Genomic DNA, 12,190 nt, shown 5'->3' on the forward strand with positions numbered 1-12,190 from the left:
ACTAGACTACAAGAAATATCCTTTCATTTTAAACCTTTAATAGTCAAATAAAGAAAAGTTATTGTTTTGTTAGCAGGAAGGAACTGCATGGTGCTGATTTAGTCAGTCATTAAAGGGTCCCTATTAGGCTTTTTTGGGAGTCTTCCCTTTCCTGTAGTGTGTTAAATGTTTTTTTGTGCATGTAAAGAATAGAGCCCCTTTATTATCCGTTGGGCTCTGTGCAATATCACTGATGTTTGGGGGATGGGTAACAATGATGATCTGGATCTAGGTATGATCTCCGGAGAGCAATAAAAAATGCAAAGAGACAGTACAAAGAGAAGGTGGAATCTGACTTCAAAGGCTGTAACACTAGGAATATGTGGGCGGGACTAAGGACAATGACTGACTACAAAGGAGCAGCGGGGGGTGCTGCGGGAGTGTCTGCGTGCGCATCTCTCCCAGATGAGCTAAACAGTTTTTTTTGCACGCTTTGAGAGCAGCCAGGCTGTGGAGGTACAGAGGGACCAGGAGCTACACTGCCCTTTTGTTTTAAATAGGGCAGATGTGTGTAAATCCTTTAAAAGGGTTAACCCACACAAGGCTCCTGGACCTGATGGCATCCCTGGCCGTGTTCTCAGGGTGTGTGCAGTTCAGCTGGCAGAGGTGTTCACAGACATCTTCAACAGGTCCCTGCTGCAGTCTGTAGTCCCCACATGTCTTAAACACTCCACCATCGTTCCTGTCCCCAAAAAGACAATCATCACCTGCCCCAACGACTACCGCCCAGTAGCACTCACCTCCATCATAATGAAGTGCTTTGAGCGGTTAGTCAAATTATTCATCACCTCCTCCCTCCCTGAATCTCTGGACCCCCTGCAGTTTGCCTACAGAGCAAACAGGTCCACAGACGACGCCATAGCCCTCACCCTCCACACTGCCCTCTCACACCTGGACCCGAAGAACAGGAACACATATGTGAGAATGCTGTTCATTGACTACAGTTCAGCATTCAACCACCATTGTGCCCTCCAAGCTGGCCATCAAGCTCAGAGACCTCGGGCTCAACAGCGCCCTCTGCGACTGGATCCTGAACTTCCTGACGGGCAGACCCCAGGCAGTGCGGGTGGGAAACATCACATCCTCCACCCTGATTCTTAACACCGGTGCCCCTCAAGGCTGCGTGCTCAGCCCTCTCCTCTACTCCCTGTTCACCCACGACTGCGTGGCCACACACAGCTCCAACACCATCGTGAAGTTTGCTGATGACACGACCGTCATCGGCCAGATCACAGACGATGACGAGACGGCGTACAGAGAGGAGGTCGAAAACCTGACATCTTGGTGCCAGGAGAACAACCTCCATCTCAACATCAGCAAAACAAAGGAGCTGATTGTGGACTACAGGAAGCAGCAGGGAGAGGGACACGCCCCCATCGCCATCAATGGGACTACGGTGGAGAGAGTCAAAAGCTTCAGGTTCCTTGGGGTCCACATCACTGAGGACCTGACATGGTCTCTTCACACCCACCACCATCACCAAGAAAGCTCGACAGCGGCTCTTCTTCCTCCGCAGGCTGAGGAGGTTCAAAATGGATTCCAGGATACTCTGCAACTTCTACAGGTGCACGATAGAGAGTATCCTCACTGGCAGCATGACGGCCTGGTACGGCAGCTGCACCGACCTCGATCGTAAGGCTTTACAGAGGGTGGTGAAAACTGCACAGCACATCACCAGGACGGAGCTGCCATCCATGGAGGACCTTTACTCCCAGCGGCTCAGGAAGAAATCACTACGGATTATCAAAGACCCCCATCACCCCAGCCACAAACTGTTCTTTCTGTTGCCGTCTGGCAGACGTTACCGCAGCATCCTGGCAAGGACAAGAAGATTCGGAGACAGTTTTCTTCCCGCGGGCAGTGAGACTGTTAAACAATTGAACTGTTGAAACAACTTCAAACATTCAACTGCTACTCAGTAGTATGTATCTAATACCTAATATATATATATCATTCCAATAACTTGTATATAGACTCATACTGCACTATTCCACATCATAACTTTATTTCATTTTTATAACTATTATTATTTTTGTATTGCTCTTGCTCTTATTGTTATTATGTTATGTTATTATGTTGCATTGTTGGAGAAGCCTGTGACATAAGATTTTCAACTGCATAATTACTCTGTAGCTATGTCAGATTGACAATAAAGAACCTTGAACCTTGAACCTTGGGCGGGTGTTATCACTGCCATATACATGCCATGACAGTATGTTTTGCAGACATGTTGTTTTACATTGTTTCTCTTTAAAAGTTTTAATTTTCATTAAGAAATACAGCCGTTTCTGAACACTCTCAACCAGGGGTAGAGTTGAGCCGTCGTCCTGCTCTCACAACTAAACAAACTGTCCTTTGTACCTCAGCTCAGAATGTCACCTCAATATTTAGTTTTTCTCTGATTACTTACCGTTTTCTGTGTGCAGCTGTTGTTTTCTCAGGGCACAAGCCAAATGGATAACAGTTCAATGATAAATATGCAAACATGAGCCAGGCTTTTCCACAGACACGCTGAAGGATATATATATCAAAAACAGATCGCTTGCTTCATCCTGAACTGCACCTGCAAATATTACTGGAAGCTCAAAGTGTATGTTGTCTGTGATCATCGAACAAGGACAGACAGTGGCTACAAAAGCATTTGAGCAGTAAATCTGCAAAGAAACATGTTGTATGTGATGAAGTTCTCGGAGCAAAGACCCAGAAGAACACAAGTAGCAGACAGGAGAACATGTTTAAGTTTTAAGGTCACGTCTAAGACACATTTGTGTGGTTGAAGCCCAGAGTGAGTAAGAACAGGCCCGTCTTATCTATCATCTCAAGAGATTGTTAAAGCCCCAAGACCGTTTGCATGCACAGAAAAAAAGCTGCGCTAGCCGCTACCATTAGTAGCTCATTTTGATTCTCCGTTTTTTGCATAAAAATTGAATTATGGATTATCAATAAGGTTGTAGTGGAGTTGACATATCATCTGATAAATCATTAGAGAGGGTTTGTATGTGGTGTAAAGGTCTTTCAAACAAAGTGCATATCTCTAATAGCCTACCACACTGAATCATGAACTGATTATGTATTGGTCAGGGTTTGGCTTTTTTTTTCTTGTCTGATTTTAATTTCAGATACAGGAGTTCCCACTGCACTTAAGAACCACTTCGGACCGAAAGTTCTTCTCCATGGCTTGTCCAAACTCTTCCCACACCGGCTGCTTTGCCTCTTTCAAACTCTACATCGAAATTAAATTAAGAACCTGCAGTTTGTACTATTATGTGTTTATTTTCATTCAAAAATATACATTAAACAGACATTTTAGGTTGTAGTTCACTCAGTATTCATCAGTGTAACATAAAGCGCTGTATATTTGTGATTGTTCAGTGTCCACCAGTGAAAGGGCGGTGGTGCGTTCAGATTCTTCATAAAACATAGTTAGGTTAGAAACAAAAAAGAGACAGAGAAAAATGTAAAATACAGAACGAGGATGGGGAAATACATTTTATAGCTAATAATAGTCCATTAGTAAATCAATGTTGATGCTTTGATGAACAGCAATTACACTGCCATTGAATATAAGGTTAGAAAATACAACATTTGATGTATTTAATGTGACTTCTGGTATAAACCTCCCCCACCTCCGGTCTCCTAAGTGAATACAGATAATTCTTTCTTTAACCAGATACAGATTAAGACATCTCTGTACATCTTTGTGAACTTCAGCAATTGCTTAGTTTGTTTTTCGGTGGCTCCGTGAATCTCTAATGCTTTCACTAAGCAGTTGTTCCAGGACCACTTTAGTACCAGTTGGTGCACGAGATCATGAAACACATGTTGTCCACCTTCCTGTTTCCCATCTGGCACTGGGGCAGCTCTCCTGGGGTGTCTGTGGGATTAAAACACATTTCATAAATCATTATCTTTCTTTCATAATGTGTGCAATGATATTTATTCTTGTTTTTGTTTTAGGATGTTAAACAGTTGAAGATGGCTCAAACTAAACACTAAGTCACTTTGGGGGAAAGGGGTGGTAAGTAGTTCTGTTATTATACATCAGAGTCTTAATGGCACAGAATACTACAGGTACTAAGACAACGAAATGCAGTTAGCATCCAACCAGACGTGCACAACAAGCAGAGTATAATATAAATATATATAGGCTACATGTGACGGATAACAACAAACTGATGTATTTACACAATGAACACTATAAGGAGGTATACACATTGTTAACAGCAGTATACACACTGAATACACTATAGATCAGGTATACAAATATACAATATAATATGTCGACAGAATGAATATGAAAATAGAATACTACCCTACTTCGGTAAAAGTACAATTGGGGTGTATTCACCTCATGCGGACAGTTTAAAATAACTCTCACTGCCAGGAATGTAGACAAAGGTCCACAGTGTTGACATTTACAAAAACAAGTTCACCAGAGAACCACTCAGTTAACCTGTCAGTGCTGGTTAGCTAGCATTAGCTATCAAGCTAACAAGCTAGCTAGATACCGTTAGCTACCTATCTTAAGAGAAGCAAACGTTAAGCAAATTGGTGACTTTAAATTACACTTATTATTTAACACCCTATGGTTAAACTTGGAGTATGGACCTGTGTCTACCCTCCCGGCAGTTAGAGTTAATATTATAACGATACATTATATATTATAATAAGATCTTGGTTGCCATGTGCTTTGTCTCACACAGCCAGCTGCTCCTCACAGTTCAAACATCAGCGCCAATTACAAAATATGAGTTTTGTAGATAAAGTAATCACATATTAGGAATGCAAATGCTTACTTTCTATTCTAAAAGAGTGTTAATACCTAATGACAGTTTATTTAAACGCTTAAAACGGTCTATTTGGCAAGTATGTTGGTAAAGCTAGTGACGCAAAGAATAGCAATGTAAATAATAAGAAATTAGAAGGAAAAAGACATTTAAAAAAATACAGATTTAAGTATTCTGACACAGAACGATTTTAGAAGCAATGTATTTCTATTGGTAGTATGTTTCGTGCCTGCACCAAATAATAACAAATTAGAAAGAAAAAAAGATGACATAAAATACAGATGTCAGTATTCTGAGGCTCTGAGACATTTCTTTTCCTCACTGACGGCAACAAAACTCAGACATTATACAATTTAAAATAAAAGGGATAGGGTTAGGCTTAGGGTAAGATATTGAGTAAGAACATGTTTTTATGAACCACACAGCTTCTGGTCTTCCAAGACCCGACCGGACAAAAAGACGTGGTGCAGGCACGAAACATACTACCAATAGAAATACATTGCATTTAAAATCGTTCTGTGTGACACGAAAAAAAGGTGAAAATCGTGTTGGTGAACACGAATCAATAGATTAAATTAATTTCGTGACTAATAACACGAAATGCCGTGAGACTGGGTTGCTCCAGCGGCAGATCCTGAGCTCTGGGTGTGGGCCAACCCAGTCTCACGGTATTTCGTGTTATAGTCACGACATTTAATCTATTGATTCGTGTTCACCAACATGATTTTCCCCTCTTTTTCGTGTCACACAGAACGATTTTAAAAGCAATGTATTTCTATTGGTAGTATGTTTCGTGCCTGCAACACGTCTTTTTGTCCGGTCGGATCTTGGAAGACCGGAAGCTGTGTGGTTCATAAAAACATGTTCTTACTCAATATCAAGCCACGATTATTGTTTTTATTTTAAATCGTATAATGTCTGACTTATTTTTCGGTCCAGGGTTGCACGGACGGCAAAAAAAGTCTGACATTATACGATTTATTTACACTGGGTTGTGTGGGCAGATGGTTTCTGTTTGTCAGCTTCCTCTTCTTCCTCCTTGGCCTTCTCCTCATGGCTCTGCTCGCCTCCCATCGTCAGCCTCACACCTGAGCCAAAATACACAGATATAGCTTTTTTATAGTTTAGACAGGAAGTTATTTTAATAATACAGTTAGCTGTAGCTTTGTTCTGAAGCTCTCCCTGTTGCATTTTCTAATTGGTACACTGAATGTGTACAGTCATTATGAAAGGTACAGGAACTAAAATCCCTAAATGAGTGAGCATTTTATCAATTCCCGTCTCCTCGTACTAAATGTGTTTTTGGTTGTTAGCCTTAAATAAGATCTGTGGTTAACACAAGCTGAAGAGATGTGTAGTTTACGACATAAAATACATCAGTAAATACCCCACTGGTGAATTTAAAAACGGCAGTTGCTAACAAGTGTCTAAATGAGACGACTAAACGTCATCGCTCCCAACATTAGCCACCTTTAGCTTAGCGGTGGTGACGTGAAGTCATGTGACCGTGCTGTAGTTCCTTTATAGCCCAACATTAGCCACCTTTAGCTTAGCGGTGGTGACGTGAAGTCATGTGACCGTGCTGTAGTTCCTATATAGCCCAACATTAGCCGCCTTTAGCTTAGCGGTGGTGAGGTGAAGTCATGTGACCGTGCTGTAGTTCCTTTATAGCCCAACATTAGCCACCTTTAGCTTAGCGGTGGTGAGGTGAAGTCATGTGACCGTGCTGTAGTTCCTTTATAGCCCAACATTAGCCTCCTTTAGCTTAGCGGTGGTGACATGAAGTCATGTGACCGTGCTGTAGTTCCTATATAGCCCAACATTAGCCACCTTTAGCTTAGCGGTGGTGACGTGAAGTCATGTGACCGTGCTGTAGTTCCTTTATAGCCCAACATTAGCCACCTTTAGCTTAGCGGTGGTGACGTGAAGTCATGTGACCGTGCTGTAGTTCCTTTATAGCAGGGTTGCCAACTCTCACGCATCTGGCGTGTGACACACGCTTTCACTCTCAATCTCACGCTCTCACGCTGCCCAAACTATTCTCACGCCAAAAACAAGAATACCGAAGACTAGAAACGGTTTTGAAAACTTTTGTCACGTAGTGATCGTCTTCTCAATAAAACATCTTTGATAATGTCTTCTGGCCAATCAGAATCACGATAACGGCGTGGTGTTGTTGCAGGAAGTCCCGACGGAGAATACTTTTGCGGTAGTACATCTCTATACATCAATACAACATTACGTGTTGATAGAAATCAACACGTAATGAAATAAGACCCCACGGTTTGATGATTGATAGGTGTGTGGGCTGTCTTTCATTTTGACACACAGAACAATGGGGGCTATCCACCCTTATCCACACAGCCTCTTCCCTCTTCTCTCATGCGGCTTTCACACCGGCGCTTTTCCCTTTCTAGCTCCTAGCTAGAGCTTTTCTGGTTCAGCTCCGGTTTCCCTTTTCAGCTCCCGCTCTGTTCACACCGCCCAGCTGCCGCTGCTGCGTCATGACGTCACCGTTTACATCGCCGATTTTCTCCCCAACGGAGCTCACAACAACAACAACGGGGGGGGGGGGGGGGGACTGCGTCGGGTCGATGATCGTGTTGCTTTTAATCATACGAAGCCAGATTAAATTAAATAACGACTTCTCCAACCTTATACTTTTCTCCAGAGTGCCGTGGTTCATTGTTTATTAATGTGTTTCATTTAGCGACCGCTGCAGTGCTGGCTGCTCTTCAACGGGAGTTTATTCTCCCGTTAGCTCCGGGTTAGCTCACACGGCTCTAAAGTATTCACTGTCTGACTGTCACACAAGCAGCTGATACATATCCCCAGTTCCCCTTAAGTGAATGTGTGTCCGTCTGAATTGACGCTGTTTGGCATCACAACGCTGTTATGAAAGTTTCTCTGGTATAACATGGGTGATGTTAGCATAGCAACCGAAGCTAAACTGACTACTTGCTAAGCCGTTTTCTACAGGCACATTTTACCGGCGTATTTTTCATTATGATTCTACTTGTGATAGTCGGACATGACAACCTGTGCAGCCCATGTATTGATTCCATCCGATAGCTGCTATAATACCAAACGTCTGCCTGCTCTCCACAATGATCAATAACAGCGAACGGATGGTCAAAGTAAGGTACAAATAAACAGAATCACACGAAGCCTGGTTAGTGTTGCCTGACTTTATAAAGTGTGTTTTTTTTTTATAAGTGTGTGGTTGCCTTCTAGTCACTTTGCTCAGCGCTACTGCTTGTAGGCAGGCATGACGAGACTCTTCAGTCGACCCATGTTCAGGGGAGGTGGGTTTAGTTTCCTGCACGCCTCGACGTAAGAGAGACGTAAGCGACGCCGCGTCATAGCTCCGAAGCTCTTGCCTCTAGGCCGACAATTTTTTGGAGCTGGAAGTGAACCGCATTCCGGAGTTATGACGCGGCGCCGCTGCGGTGTGAACAGGAAAAACCGGCGCTTTTCCAGCTCCAGCTCCGAGCCAGAGCCGGAGCTGGAAAAGCGCCGATGTGAAAGGGGCTGTGAGGAGCAGCAGGTTCAGCTTTCAGAACAAAGTAACAAAAAACTAAAATGGCATTCATTTTTTTAAATATGTCGTGTAGTAATAGATTTATTAACTTTTCTGACCTCGATAAATTGCCATTTACATGAGGATGTGACTAGCAGTTTGAAAGGATGTACTTCCTTATTATTATATATTATCATTATGTCAGTGGTCTAAAATGGTCATACAACGGTGCCGACAATATTATCGTTTATATCAATAAAAAAGTTATCGAGTTCATTTTTATTTATCGTACGATAAGTCAATTAATTGCTTATCGCGACAGGCACACAATAAAACAGTGGAAACAAACATGTTTGACTTTCATTAGTGAATGAAACTGTGTGCCCTTTATAGTCTGTGTCCATTATTGTGTATTTGTATATTGTATATATATCCTATATATGCTAAGGTCCCGCTGCTGACACGATAGCAGTCATTTAGTGCGCATATGTGCAATTAAACCGAATTAAACCCATGATATCAAAATCTCACTCCAGCCAGATACCCAAAGTTGGCAACCCTGCCCAAGGGTCCCATAAGCCTCAGTGTGGAAAGAATAACACTTATCCTATAAGATAAGGTATCGAGGTCTAGTGGTATACTATAGGTTACAATACACTTATTTCCAACTATGTTTTGTTATAACATCATGAGGTGGAATGCATGTCAATACCAAACATAAGTTTACATAATTATTTTTTAACTTAAAGGAGTGATTTTGTATCTTTGCATACATGAGCTGGGTTAATTTGTGCCTTTGCATGCCTTCAGAACGCCGACACAGTAAGAAAAGGAAAGCATAATCCTGTCAGCCATCATTCTTTCTATCTTCTGTTCGTTTTTCATGTCAATCCAAGGATACAACCATCGGGATTCGTCCCGAACGATGGCCAGTCCGCCCCTGGGTCCAGCCCCTTGCGTTGTGCGCGCGCGCCTTTCGTCAGTGAGACTATTTAATGTCAGCTCGCTCGCTGCTTCTGCACGCGCCTTCTGCTCTGTCAACAACACGGTCTCTAAACATTTACTCTCCAAGCTCCCCAACACTTTATCAGCGACGGTAAGTGACTTTTGCATTATTTCTCACATGCACCTTAGCATTCCTCCTCACTGCAATACACAGGCTTCCACAGTGCGTGGTGTTATGGCAGTTCTGTAATACAAGTCAATGCATGACCGGAGGCCTGTACTACGAAGCTGGATTTTCGCTTAGCCGGCTAAATTCAGGGAAATCTCGGGCTTTCCGGTCCTACGACGCTGGTTCTCTTTTTAGCAGGCTAGATTTCCATGGTAACTTATGCTGAGCGGCAAACCTGCTCCGGAGCAGGTTAGGTGGCAGGCTAAGAGATCAACTCAGTGAAAGCACCGCCTGCTGACCAATCAGAGCTCCGTGTGCGGAGTTTAAAGCTATCAAGTCATATTACAGGATAGAGGAAATACAGAAAAACTGCCGTTGCAGGAAAGACTGCCGGCCAAAATCAACTGACTGACTGTGTGAACGTGAAAATTAATAGAATATCACCTCCAATCTTCAGAGCAATCTGACTATTATAACATTAGCGTTAAGAAAGCTTACTTAAATATCTGCCACGACATAAGTAACCGGATCAGAGTAACATTACGTACAGTCCGCGGCACTGTGAGTGCAGACGTCGATGTGTCCCATTATCATTCATATCATATCACATCATAATGTATCGTATATTTCCTTATTTGAGTCAGCTGAGCCGTATCTGGCCGTGCAACACTCACAGTGTCACATACTGTATGCAGAAGTATTATTTTAAGCAACACATTAAGTTGACGAAACACTCAAGTCAAATTCTCCTAATTAAAGTCAGATCGTGTCTTAGACGGGGCAGTGATTTCATAAACCTGTTAATGTACGCATTCAAACACTTTCTCTGTTACCAGCTGTATTCACCTTGCAGGTGCAGCTATGTGGCTTTTATCCTGGGTAAAGTGTTTAAGTCATGGATGTTTAAAGTTTAACTTCTTCATATTTGACTAATATTAAAGTTCACTTTTCATTCAGGAAGTATGACGCTGCGCTGTCAGTACGCTTGTCCATGTTTGTGATTGGTCGAATGCTCCAGATACCACTCCTTTCATGTGAACGCGCACCTAACTAGATAGGACACGGCTGGCTTGAGCGATCCACTTGATAACCAGCGTCGTAGTACAGTTTAGCGCCAGCGCGTATGTTTTGGCTTAGGCCAACCGGCTAACTCCAACATATCCAGGTTAGGTTGAACCGGCTTCGTAGTACAGGCCTCGGGTGAAGACTCTGCAAGCTTCATTATTTGTCTATCTTTGTTTATTGTAGTTTTTTGTTAAATTAGCTATTTTTACTATTAGTATTATTATTTTGTTTATTGCATCTTTTGTATCTGGCACAATAATTTCCTTCTGAATGAATAAAGTCTTATCTTATTTGAGCTAAACCAGAAAGTATACGACTGAAGAGGCACCATGGTCTATGAAAATATACATGAGGCTTTTCTGAAGGTAAAAGAAGGACACTTTGTGACGGTCAAAAGGAACTCTAGAGCTGGAGTGGTGCTGTGTGTTGTCGAACTTAAAGAAGAAGGTATACATTTTAATGAACACACCTGTATTTCCAAATAACTGAATACCCACATTTAATATCATCTTTGAATGGTATTTCATATAATGATGTTGTTTCTCTTTTGTGTTTAGCACCTTCAGTGAAAATATGGACACGTGTAAGCGGAACGACAAATCAGATTGCTTTTAGTTTCAAGAGAAAAAATGTCAACTATTCCCTGAAGGTGAAAGAAAAAAATCTGCAGGTAAATAAAAACCTCTAACAATAGCAACATGTTGATATATACATATTTATATTTACAGAATTTTACACTGGTGGTGAATTGAAGCATAGACATTGTATTTTTTGTGTTCACAGTTGGAGAAGATTGCCGATGTTTCTGAAATCCATGAACCTTATTGGTTTGAGAAGGTTAACCTTAACACCAACGAACATTACGGCCTGCGGTCCGTCGTCAATCCTCGTCATTACCTCAGTAAAGATGACACAAAAGAAACCACTGTTTTCTGCCTCCGTGAAGACAGTCAGGCATGCGCTGAGCTCACAGATGAAGCATGAAGGTATGTTTTTTATGATTCTAGCCAAAGTGAATCCATATTACATCTACTTTTAACTTGATGTGAATGACTCTGACCCTGCTTTTTCATATTGTTCATTCTGCAGAAACCAACTACACCTTCGACAATATAACAGCAGACTTTCCTGCTGGGTTAGATGGGTTTCTCGGCAACAAGCAGGGAGTGGATTTGCTTAGAAAATGTGTCCTTCCTTGGTGTTAAACTTAACACTATACTTTTGATGAAGCTATCCAACTAGAGAGCGTTACCGAGAGAGAATATACCAGGGGATTCCCCCCCCCCCCCCTGCTCTCTCTCTCTCTCTCTCTCTCCAAAAAGCCTAATTCCTTCCCATCTGCCAGTGTCTTTATGCTCGAAAACAGGATAGAAAAACCTAAAGACACCTCCTCCATACCCATATTTGTGGAAACTGGGCATGGCCTCTGATGTAAAGAACTGGACATGACCAGACATATTCTATGGCTCTGGCATAAGACACACCTTCCCATGTTTGTGTAAAAAGGACATGACCCCTACTCTGCAGGACTTGCAAAATATTATTCTCGGCTATGACACAACCACCTTTTTGGGGCCTCAATGTATTTCTCCTTAAGTCAGCAGTACACTCCCTGTGTACCGCTGTGAGGGGAGAGGGAAGAAACGGCCTCTTCTCTTATCAGTG

The 12,190-nt window shown here is 42.3% G+C and overlaps 1 long non-coding RNA gene across 2 annotated transcripts; it reads left to right on the forward strand.

Annotated features, from left to right (window-relative positions):
* The first annotated feature begins 9,340 nt into the window (after positions 1-9,340).
* LOC117487149 lies at positions 9,341-11,814 on the forward strand. 2 transcript variants are annotated; one of them, XR_004556355.1, is made up of 5 exons: positions 9,341-9,442; positions 10,822-10,972; positions 11,083-11,195; positions 11,309-11,511; positions 11,615-11,814. It is a non-coding gene; the product is annotated as an uncharacterized LOC117487149 (long non-coding RNA). The 2 variants fall into 2 exon arrangements; XR_004556356.1 differs by having other exon boundaries at positions 9,342-9,442; positions 10,831-10,972.
* The last annotated feature ends 376 nt before the right edge of the window (positions 11,815-12,190 follow it).

This window comes from Trematomus bernacchii, unplaced genomic scaffold, assembly GCF_902827165.1.
Source record: "Trematomus bernacchii unplaced genomic scaffold, fTreBer1.1, whole genome shotgun sequence".
Classification (NCBI taxonomy): Eukaryota; Metazoa; Chordata; class Actinopteri; order Perciformes; family Nototheniidae; genus Trematomus; species Trematomus bernacchii.